Source organism: Herpailurus yagouaroundi, unplaced genomic scaffold, assembly GCF_014898765.1.
Source record: "Herpailurus yagouaroundi ecotype Mexico unplaced genomic scaffold, PumYag 198, whole genome shotgun sequence".
Taxonomy (NCBI): Eukaryota; Metazoa; Chordata; class Mammalia; order Carnivora; family Felidae; genus Herpailurus; species Herpailurus yagouaroundi.
Genome location: NW_024412429.1, coordinates 8,813,617 through 8,825,529, shown reverse-complemented (window position 1 = coordinate 8,825,529; position 11,913 = coordinate 8,813,617). Strand labels below are relative to the sequence as shown.

General features: G+C 48.7%; 2 long non-coding RNA genes across 2 annotated transcripts; both read left to right on the top strand.

Moving 5' to 3' along the window:
- Nucleotides 1-2,854: 2,854 nt before the first annotated feature.
- LOC121013235 (uncharacterized) lies at nt 2,855-5,547 on the top strand. The gene is made up of 3 exons (XR_005782590.1): nt 2,855-3,144; nt 4,539-4,572; nt 4,734-5,547. It is a non-coding gene; the product is annotated as an uncharacterized LOC121013235 (long non-coding RNA).
- Nucleotides 5,548-7,400: 1,853 nt separating this feature from the next.
- Nucleotides 7,401-11,414, top strand: LOC121013234 (uncharacterized). Its single transcript, XR_005782589.1, has 3 exons — nt 7,401-8,430; nt 9,668-10,097; nt 10,838-11,414. It is a non-coding gene; the product is annotated as an uncharacterized LOC121013234 (long non-coding RNA).
- Nucleotides 11,415-11,913: the final 499 nt, after the last annotated feature.

The window sequence follows — 11,913 nt, the reverse complement described above, 5'->3', positions numbered from 1 at the left end:
GTCCCAGGTAGCACAACAGCGTCCTGTGGCTGTTGGGTTCCCACCCACCGGCCGCATCTGAAATGGAGCAAGTCTGAATTGAGATGTGCCAGAGAATAAAAGTGGATTTTGAAGATATAGCATGAATAAAGAATATAAATGTCTCATTAGTCATTTTTATTGGGGCCCCCGGGTGGCTTAGTCAGTTAAGGGTCCGACTCCTGCTTTTGGCTCAGGTGATGATCTCACAGTTCATGAGTTGGAACCCTGCATCAGACTCTGTGCTAACAGCACAGGGCCTATTTGGGATTCTCTCTGTCTTCCTCTCTCTCTGCACCCCCCACCTGCCTCATACATGTGCACTCTTTCTCAAAATAAATAAACTTAAAAAAATAATTTTTATTTTAATTGCATCACATTGTTGACATGTTGGGCTAAACAAAACATATTATTAAAATTAATTTTACCTGTTCCTTTCTCCTTTTTAAAAAATGTGGCTGCTGGAAAAAGTGCATTACCTATGTTGCTCGCTTGCACCTTCGGCTGGCATTATACTTCCATTAGCACGGCTCTAGCTGTGGTCACCAAGTCGGATGACCACAGAGGCTGGCTGGTGACACGGGTGGTCCCCCTGGGAGTCCGCAGGCAGCGATGGGGACCGTGGAGTACGTGCCTACAGCCAGGCGCGAACAGGGCCTCAACTGTTCCTACCTCTCCCAAGTTTGTTTGTTTTTTAATTCAAGTATAGTTGAAACATCACCTAAGTCTTTAAAGAAACATTGGCAATCAGGTTCTAAATGTGTGTGGGCAGTGAGTGAGCCTGAGCGCACGTGAATTTGCCAAATTTTCAAAAGTTCGCAACTGTCTCATAATTTTAAAAGCTAATGTAGCACAACACTGTTCAAGTTGAACGATACATGTCGGGAGGCCGACGTGACCCACAGCCGGCAGCGTGTGCGGCACGTTCACCCCCTCACCCTTCCCCCCCTCCCCCACCTCAGCACCCCCCCCCACCTCCCCCCACCCCCGCGCTGCCTGCAGCCCTCCCTCCACCCCCAGCCCAGGGCCTCCCGGACCCAGACGGGCTGCATCCTACGTAACCTACGTTCTGGGCTCAAGTGCCCCACCCGAGGGACCTAAAGATACGGAATAGAGGGCTGTGCGATGACGCGATCAATAACGCTTCTGGAATCTTCTTGCTTTGGAAGTTCTTAAACGGGAACAAGTTCCTGCCTTTCGGGGTCTGGGCTGTGGTCCTGCCCTGAAGGGAGAATGAGGAACCAGCTACTTTACCTCGAAAGACCCCCTCCTTCAGACATTTCTGCAAAACGTAAAACGTTCGTTTCGTCCTGCCAGATGGAGCTGCTGTAGGTTTTCTTCTGTGCTGGGGCTGAAAGTTGAAGAAGGAGGAGGAGGGGGAGGCGAGCAGGAAGGGGGGGGGTTGAAGGAAGGGGAGGAGGGGGGAGCAGGAAGGAGAGGAGGGGGAGGAGATAAGGAGGAGGGGGAGGGGAGGAGGGGGGAGGGGAGGAGAGGGAGGAGGGGGGGGAGGGGGAGAAGCTGAAACTGAAATTCTGGAATGTAATTTTTAAATGAGGCCTGAATTCTAACCTGGAGCCACAGAGCCAGGAGGGGATTTGGACCTTCTCCCTTCCCTGCTCCTTGTAGCTCAGGTTGCAGACTGCACGACTGGGGGGGGGGGGGGGCGGGTGAACTAGAGGCCGGGTCTGTGAGTGGCCAGGCTGGGACCAGGTTGTTGCCGGGGCCGGCCCTGAGTCCAGGCCCCTCAGGGGACCATGCGGAGCTGAGCTAGCTGCCCAACCCCGCGTCCTGAGTCATGAGATCAGGCGGGGTTATAAAACCACCCTTGCCCACACTCTGTTTTGTGGCATGTCTGATGTTTTAGAAATACCGGAGGTCTAAATTCTGTACGCAGTTTTTAAAAATCTGGTGATTTGAAATGTACTGAGTGCGTTTCAACCCTGGGAGTAAACGTCCTCTTCGGTGCCCTGCCGGACCTTCGCTTCACCAACTGTGCGGACTCGGCGAGAGGAGGACCTGGTCTGGAGACACAGGCACCCGCAGGGTGGCCTACAGGTCGGCCACTGGCCCCCTGCGCTTCTGTCCTGCCCCAACCTCAACAATTATGACGTTTGAAAAATTTCCGCTTTTCAAATAACAATAATAAGCATTCATGAAAAACCCGAAGTACTTTACGTCACCACCTGGAAGCCAGCTAAAGTGCCCACTGCGAAAACAAGGAAGAAAATACGAAAATATGCCCCAAAGAGAAAGAATTAAAAATCGACTCTTCTCTGGGAGAAAATGAAATCGAGAAGCTCAAGACCAGGACCTCTGAGAAATGAGTATATTTGGGAAAAGGTTTGATTTTCCAGCCACTGGTGCCTCAGCTTTGGGCTTTCCATTTGCTGGGCTTCTCCTAACACCTCCGGCACCCAGCAGCGTGTTCACGGGGTCACCTGCTTCTGGTAAACTGCGCACATGGGATATTTTGGCTGCTGCGGTCAAGACACTACCTCTCTGCCCTTGAACTTCCCTTTTGTCACACTTCCCTGATGTCAAGTAGCACTGGCGAGTCCAGGGGAGTTTTGGAGATCTGTCTTCTTCTTTTTTTTTTTTTTTAATTTTTTTTTCGACGTTTATTTATTTTTGGGACAGAGAGAGACAGAGCATGAACGGGGGAGGGGCAGAGAGAGAGAGGGAGACACAGAATCGGAAACAGGCTCCAGGCTCCGAGCCATCAGCCCAGAGCCCGACGCGGGGCTCGAACTCACGGACCACGAGATCGTGACCTGGCTGAAGTCGGACGCTTAACCGACTGCGCCACCCAGGCGCCCCTGGAGATCTGTCTTCTTAAAAGAGAAGCTGAGTTGGAGATCTATGTATATATTTAATCTCACAGTGTCTCCCATGTATATAGTTAAGTCATGGCCATCGGTCCTGACCCAGGAAGGGCTTCCAGGAATTCCCCTGCCACGCACCTGCTGACTCACCCAGCTCAGACAGAGGTCCAGGGATACGGGATATCACCACGTGAACGGGTCCTCCGGCACCAGACCTCGGACGCAGGTGGGCAACGGAGGAGAAACCCACTTTGACATGAGGAGTCACCCCGTGGGAAGCTTTCTAGCATCAGGCATGGACATTGTAAGCTAAGGACTTAAGTTCTCACCAATGCTTATTCAAAATTAAAGTTTTCCCCTACAGAGAATATACTCCCTAATGCAGTGTATGGTATTATAAATGTGAAGTGCAGCTTTGCCTTGTTTTTGCTTTGTTTTGTTTGGGAATCCTGCAGAATAGCATTTATCAGAACTCCTGTGTCTGAAGTCCATCCCTCCCAGTCCTGGCCCTATTGGTAACATACCTGATCTTCCCATGAATCAGGCATCGGTTGATTTATTAACGCGAGCGGAAACTAAAACCTGTTTCGTGGACCAGCCCATCTCAGCCGCTATTGGTCCTTACTTGAACTTGTCTGTTTTGCTAACACTAGGCTGGGACTCTGACACCAGCTTCTGGCCTCCCTTCCGTCTTGTCAACTCTCTAAATTCCATTCCTGGCTTGGGAACCCTGGTTGTGCTGTGCTGAGTTTGTCCTCATGTTCCCTCTCCACCCAGAGACAAGGGGCCCTGTCCCTCTCAGAATCTCCTGGGGCTCTGGCTTCTCTTCTCTGTGTGCCTTTGTCTTCGCTCATGCTGAAGTCCTGGCTTACAGTGTCATTGCTGCAACCTCTCTGCTCAGTCCCCTCCTATTTTTCCAAGTCTGCCTGCTTGACCCTGAATGTTGATTTTTGGCTCCAGATGGGTAGCCGCACCCCTCCTCCATGCTAGGCCAGTTCCCGGAGCCCAGGCCAAGGCCAGATCCCTGGACGCCCACTGCCAAGGAAAGAAATTCGGACACACGCAGCTCAGTTTTGCTTTTTCCCTTGGTCTGAACTTTCCTGTTGCCCCAGATGAGCACTCTCGCCCTCTGCAGCATATCCCTGGCTCGCTCCAACGGTGGTAGGAAGATAGGGTTTGGTGATTAAGTTTATCAGGCTAGAAGAGTTGCGAGTTACCCGGCCCAACAGTCAGGCTGAGGTTAAGGCATCATCAGCATCCTGCAGAACTCAGCATTGTTAACCCCTGGGTCCACCCAGCCAACCTCCCTTTGATCTAGAAACGAATCAGCTTTCCAGGACCAGGAATGCCATATGGATAAACTTGGAAGGGATTATTTACTCCGCAGGCCTCACTGTCTGATTTCATCTTTGTTTTGGAACATCCGCGGGAAGGTCAGGCACGAGAAAGTGATCACACTCGTGGATCCTTTTGTCTTTCTGGGTGGTGCTGTGTTTTTTTTGTTGTTTTGTTTTGTTTTTTGTCATCCAGAATGAAGAGGTACAAATGGCTAGTGTATTCAAGAAAACCTTCCTAACAGTTTATGGTTACAGTGAACATAATCCAGACACTTTGATATAAGACAAGTCATACAGGAAAAAATATTTTTGACCACAAAGTGATGGTAATCTCTGAGACGCAACATTTTGTTCATTGCAGGAACTGTTCTCCAGTGTTTCACCGACCCTTAAAGGTATGTCAGCAGAGCTGGTAACATCGCAAAAGCAACTTGAAAGAGAGCGCCTGTCAGGCACCCTATCTCAGAAATTCAAAAGCCGATGAGGAATTAATGATATTATAATTCCAAATTTAAGTGGTGAAACATCCCATTTCTCTACTTCTGTTTGATTCCAGCCAAGTAAAAACACATTGAGAAAGTAGCCTTTGGTCTGAATCGGACCGAAGAAACCTAAGAAGTATGGCGAACCAGGAGGTAGCAGCTTCATGGACGGCAGAGCTCCCCTAGGCTTCCTCCAGACCCTTGCGGTGGTGAGCCCTGGCTGAAACTGCCACCATTCATGGATGGACACCAAGGATCCCATCTGGTAAAAGGACCACAGGCCAGAGTGACATGGCCAGCATGGGTTGGCCTGTAGGGATAGACTTATCCCAGGAATTCAGGGTTCTTTCCTGAATTCCTTTTGAAACAGTGATCCCAACAAACAGACCGTGTGGAGCATGTTTGTCGTCCGAAGCCTTCAAAGTTAAAAGTCGTATGATGTTGATCACGATATGTAGTGATTTAAATATTGAGCTTTGCTCCTGTTACTAACTCACTTTAGATCGATTATACCTCAACTGCACTAAGTCTTTCTTGAGCAGGTGCAAACTACGTCTGATGCCCGTCCCAGACACGTGCAGGCTCTGAGGTCCCGGTGCTATTTGGGATGTGATGTCCCCAAACCCAGACCTGAGCACCTGGCTGCGGGGGGGTGGGAAGCGGGACTCCATCACTAGGGGCAGTGAGAGAAGCCAATGGGAGTCGACTCTTTTTGGATGAACTAAAGTCAAAGGCAGGCACCTGGTTTGACTGAGTCACTGATTCAACAAGGAAGGCAGGAAATCCACTTCCAGGTGGGAGGCAATGGGAAAACAAGTGAGGAAGAGAGAAGGGGATGCAAGCAAGGTGTAAGAAACATACTTTTGGGAAATAAATAATTCACAAGTACTTCTCAAATAACCAGTCTTGTCTAGCCTCATTAATCTGTGACTACAAAGTAAATTGCATTTCCTTCTAATATCATAATTTTGTAGTAAAAGTTCCCTAGTGCCGAATTGGCCATCATAACATGTCTGATTATGTCACCCCAGTTAGCGTGTTTTTAAGTACTGCTTCTATTGGTCATCCGCTGTCATCGGCTCCTCTCACTGCACCCAGTGATGGAGTGCCGCTTCGCAATCAGCAAAATTAACGGCTAAAATTAACGACTCAGGCAACGACAGATGTTGGTGAAGATACGAAGAAAGAGGAACCCTTTTGCACTGCTGGTGGGAATTTATCCAAAGGATACAGATATGCTGATTTGAAGGGGCACATGCACCCCAATGTTTATAACAGTGCTATCAACAATAGCCAAAGTATGGAAAGAGCCCAAATGCCCATCGATGGATGAATGGATGAAGAAGATGTGGTATATATATATATATACAATGCAGTATTACTTAGCAATCAAAAAGAATGAAATCTTGCCATTTGGAACAAAGTGGATGGAGCTACAGTGTATTATGTTAAGTGAAATTAGTCAGAGAAAGACAAATATCATATAAGTTCACTCATATGTGGACTTTAAGATACAAAACGTAAGGGAAGGGAAGCATAAATAATATAAAATCAGGGAGGGGGACAAAACATAAGAGACTCTTAAATACAGAGAACAAGCTGAGGGTCGCTGGAGAAGTTGTGGGTGTTTGGTGAGCACCAGGTGTTATATGTAGGGGATGAATCACTGAATTCTACTCCTGAGATTATTATTGCACTATGTGCTAACTTGGATATAAATTTAAAAATTAATTAACGAATTAGTTAATTAAAAAAAACAAGTACCCTCCTTAATGCCCGTCACCCATTTAGCCCATCTCCCTACCCAACACCCTTCCATCAACCGTCGGTTGGTTCTCTGTATTTAAGAGTCTCTTATGGTTTGCCTTCCTCTCTGTTTTTATCTTCTTTTTCCTTCCCTTCTCTGATGTGCATCTGGTTTGTTTCTTAAATTCCACATATGGCTCAGTCGGTTGAGCATCCGCTTCAGCTCAGGTCATGATCTCACGGTTCATGGGTTTGAGCCCCACATCGGGCTCTGTGCTGACAGCTTGGATCCGTCTCTCTCTCTCTCTCTCTCTCTCTCTGTCTCTCTCTGCCCCCCTCCCCAACTTGTGCTCACAAGTTCTCTCTCTTGCAAAAATAAGCCTTAAAAAAAAAAAGTTTTTTGGCTCCCCAAACCTCATTTTCCCAGCTTCAAAATAATGCATACTCCAGTCCCCATCAGGCACTCTCACACAGTCTCCAGAGTGTTGGGCAGGGGTCGTAGGGGGGTGGAGGAGGTGGTGTTTAAATGTCTGGGGGATATTCTGTGGGCTAAAGCAGCCCTTCAACATGCTCAATGGGCCCTTCGCTCTTTCAAGCTTCAAGTGGTACCGTCTTCTACTGTTCCAGAACATAATGAAGGAATCTAATGGTCACTGTGCACACAATTCCATGGAGAGTTTACATGGCAACTGGTCATCATTATCATTATCACGACATGAAGCCGGAATCCATGGAAGGAGCAAGCCACACAAGTCTCCCTGTGGGCTGCAGCTGACCTCTCCCCTTGAAATATCCGACACCTCCAACACTGTGCTTGAGTCACCCGGGAGAGAGAAAGGAACTTCCGTGATTGGATACATAGGTGGCGGCCACCTAACCAAGCTTTCTCCCATTTTCCGTCACCTGATACTTCAGAGGGCGCCTAACAGATTGCCTGGTTTTGGGTGTTGGGCTCTGTGGTGTATGTCACTGTAAGTGGGGACAGGATGGTTAGGACAGTGAAGAAGAGGCACTTGGAGGGATTCATCATTGTGGTCAGACGTGATCGAAGGGGGGTTTATACCCCTTTTCAGGAGGACTCCTGTCCTGGTGTGTGAAGGTTTACGGGGCAGAGAATCTTGGTGCGGAAGGGTTGAGGAATAGTGTTCCCTGCTCTGGCTTGGTCTGTGAAAAATGAAACAGCGCCAGATGCAAGCACTGCCAAGCACAAATTTATACACTTCAAAGAATTTTTACTTTTTCAATCAGAAAAAGACATGAGACTCCAGACTCTAGACTCTCTATTTCAGTCCCAAATTGCCAAATTGCTGATGTTGCAGTCTTTCTTAGAATTTGTTTGGAGAAAGCAGCAAAGGGACGAAAAGGAAAAACTGTGTTTTACCCAAATGAGCTCCCTGAATTTGTAGAGTGTGTTATTAAGCAAAGCTGTGTTGGGGCAAGAATCATTTTACATTCCTAAAGGGTGACGCTCTGAGACTCTTCAGCCTCGGGGCTGGTAAAACTCTGGAGAGAGGACAGAGGAGGAGAATTCAAAAATAACGGAGAATCTGGAGCTTAATGTGGGAAGGAGGAAAGGCAAGCACTTTCTAAACGCTCGCCTAGCCTTCTTAGCCCACATGACACTGGCGGAGTCCCAAGCGCCTGGCTGGCTGCAGAAGGGCGGCCCCTCACGGGGGCGGAGCTTGTGGCGCTGAGGCCCCTCCCACCAGTCAGGTGCCCCAGTGCCTGCAGGAAACAAGGCCAGAAAGTCTCCCTGGGGCTCCCCCTGCGTGCCTTGTTTAATGCCCTGATTCATATGGACTGAACCCTTCCTGACACACGGGCTACCTAAATATGAAATTCCCTCCTTCCACGAGCATCGAATGAGCACCTACAGTATACCAGCCAGAGGGTCCCCACGGCCAACGCACTATGCATTACGTCATCGTAAGTCAACCGGACGCTGCCTGGGCTGCAGCCCGCAGAGGGCACGGCAGGGGCTCCAGGTGGAACAGTGCGCGGATAGAGGGGGGAGCCTTGCTGCAGGTAACGTCCATCCCCGGTATGTCATCTGTGTTTAGTTTGGTCCTTTGCACGTAATACTCTTCATGGTTTTATGCCTAAGTGGCCTTTATTGGGGGAGCAAAGAGAAGCAACCTCTGGTGATTTATAACTGCTGCGTAGACCTCCTGAAACCCAAGCAAACATCCTGTGGATAAGTTCATGGGTCCAGTTGCTGGGTCTCTGACATTGCTGGACACCGAGAAGTCCAAAAAGACAAAAAAGACAAAAGAAAAAAACTAGAGAAAGAAAGCCGCCGAGAAAGAAAGCGTCAGGGCATTTCTCGGCCAGTGAAGAAGCAGCCCTGGAACGCGCCGTACAGTGCGGTTTGGGGTTTCTTCCAGAAGAGCCTGGGTGCGGGAAGGTGCAGGGGGGCCTCCTGAAGAGATTGCGGCGCGTGCTGCACACTGCAGCCGGCCAGAGGGAAGAGGAGGTGGGGTCCGAGGGTGGAGGCCCCTGGCGGCTGGACCGCGGCAGGTCCAGGAGCAGAGGCCGGGTTCATGTGGGTGCAGGGAGTGGGTGCGAGCCCCGGGTGGCCCGGGGAAGTGAGGGCAGGAGGACAGGGGGCCAGAAGGTAAAGTCGGTAGGGTCCCCGGTCCTGGAGGCCGAGGGGCCAGCCCAGCTCTCTGGATTCTATGCACTTGGCAAGGCCAGCCAATGAAGGACCGGTGACAGATTTTAAGCTGGGGGTTAATAATATATACTTTTTAAAAAATCCTGTGTATTGGGGTTCATTTCCCAAGTCCAAAGGAATGCGTGCTCTTTGAAGAAAAGTTGGAGAGTCCAGAAACACTAAGGGAAAAGTTAAAGGAAATAAAATTTATGAAAAATGAGAAATCACAATCCAATCACCTAGAAAGAATTGTAAGCATATTAAACCATGAGCGTTGAGCGTCTCCTTGCTGTATTTTATAGATACTGGGGTTGGTTTCTGGTCAGGGGGTGAAGAGGAGAGAGTCCCCAGAGAGGTCACATCATCCCCCAAGGGGAAAGGAAAAGAAACCGCGGCTCCGAGCCCACGCACAGGGTTTCTGTCCACGCAGAGCAGCAGTGGTGGTCACCATTTGGCGGAAGATCTGTGTACCTTCTTCCAGATGAAGAGAAAGAAATTTATATGCTGTGTTGTCTGAGAAATTCAAGGACATTGTGAAAATATCTTCAGTAGCTGTTGAAGCTGTTACTCAGAAGCTGTTACTCATCTTTTCATCGGTTTCCTTTACAGAACATCTAAGATGTTAGCCTGGGGAGGCGGGGAGGCAGATGGAAGGTGAGGAGCCACGGATGATCTGGACATCCTGAAAGGCCTTGAGGCATCAGGTGGGTCCTCGTCCAAGGAGCTGGAAATTCGTCTCTGTCTTCCCTGTCGTCTGTCCTAAGTGGTCTTGGTATTTTCAGTCCCGTCATGCCTTGACCCCCAGAATTCTCTTTCCGACGTTGGGAGGAAGGATCCTTGAAGTGATCCAGAGCAAATGCTTCCTTTACTTGAGAAAACCAAGGACCAGAGATGTGAGGAGACCTGCCCGGAGCCACAGACCTGCCGTGGGAGAGATGGGACCAGACCCTGTTCCCAGAATGTCCAGGTTCACCTTGCCTCTCCTGAGTGACCACTGTGACCACGCTGTCTCCTTCTGGTACTTCATAATATATTCCCGGTAGGTAGAAACACACCTATTCATGTTAACTATCACTGAACATAAAGGTGGAGCTAATATTACAAATTATTTCGATACGCTATTGCTTGGCTTTAGAAAAAAAGCATATGTTTGGAGAGTTATACATTTTTTTTTTGCAAAATTTCCTTTTTCAAAAAAAGATTGCTTGAATTAATTGTTCTTATTTTAAGAGAGGTAGAGAGAAAGAGAGATCTTCTGCTAATATTTTTGTATTTACTTACTCTTCATTTGAGAAACTTTCAAGCATGCACCAAAGTAGAATAATATGGTGAGCCCCCATGGATCATTTGTTCAACTTCAAGGATTATCAGCATCTTCCCAATCCTGATGTCAGAGAGCTCTTAAAATACAGTTTAATCCACAAAGATTGTATTTCCAGCTAGCTTTTCATGGCCAAGCCTACTATGTAAAGAAAGACATTTTTTTTTACATGTTTATTTGTTTTTGAGAGAAGGAGAGAGCTCGTGGAGGAGGGGAAGAGAGAGAGAGGGAACAGAGAAAATCCCAATCAGGCTGTAAGCTGTCAGCACGGAGCCCGATGCAGGGCTCAAAACCACAAACCATGAGATCATGACCTGAACTGAAACCAAGAGTGGACTTAACTGACTGAGCCACCCAGGCGCCCCAAGAAAGACAATTTTAACTCATTTCCTGATCTAAACAGACAGGGAAGATCGTGTTCTTCTGCTGGCTACTCGCTGGTTTCTCCATTCTCGAAGGGCTCCTGGCACACCTTCCAGGCCCCACGTGGAGACAGCACCCACACCAGGCTACGTACCCTTACTGAATGACCAGGCCCTGATCAGCCACGGTTGCCTGGAGCCGTGCAGCCTGCGGGGAACAAGGGACTACAGCCAACAATCTGGAGTTCTCACCTTGGCCTTGCTGCTAAACCAACCCAAGCCACAGGATGTCCCCAGTGACTTGAATTCCTCCATCCATAGACTGAAGCTGGGTCTGACCTATATCCCCAGAGTCTGGGAGAGGCTATCATTGACCACTTAACATGCACTGCTGTGCTAGGTACGGCACTGGGTACGTCTCTACCACACGCTGCACTGGTTTTACTACAGTGCCCATCACTAGCTGTCACCTTCCTGTTCATTTGTCACTTGGCTTATTCCGCTTTGTCTATTGCCCATCTCCTCCTACTAAAGTGCAGATTCCTTGGACACAGAAGAAGCGTCTCCCCTGTTTGCTGTTGAATCCCTGTGAAAGACTGTCCACCCTTCAGTGAGCTAGCTGTCTGCTGAATGAGATGGGATAGTGCATATAAAAACATCGCGTGCAATAACACGTAGGGTGTTGTTTTTATGGTGTTGCTTTAGCTGGTTCTTGACCTGCTGAGCCCTGTGCTCTCCAGACGTTTATCCAAAAGCATAGCTGAGAGAAGAACCTAGCAATCCTCTCTCCTCCCTTCCCAGTTGGCAAGTTCTTCTAGAGTTTCCACTGAATTGTTGGGCTTTCTGACCGCTGTTCATCCCACAGGAGATCTGGAGTCTCTGTACATCTCACAAGGCTGCATTAGTATTTATTCAGGTGGTGCCTTTACTGACGTTGATAAAAAATCCACCTCTTTGGCCGAAGAGAGAGCCACTGTACATGGAGGCGGTACCTCTGGTAGATTGTATTTTCCAAAAGTGGCTGAAGCAATATACTTTCCATCCCACATACTCTCACAGTCCTACTTGACATTTCTGCAATAAGAGGTGGGCTCCATGAACCAGAGCAGGCCTTTGTGACTGCCTTGGCCAACAGAACACAGTAGAAGTGATTCTGCATGCCTGCCGAGGCT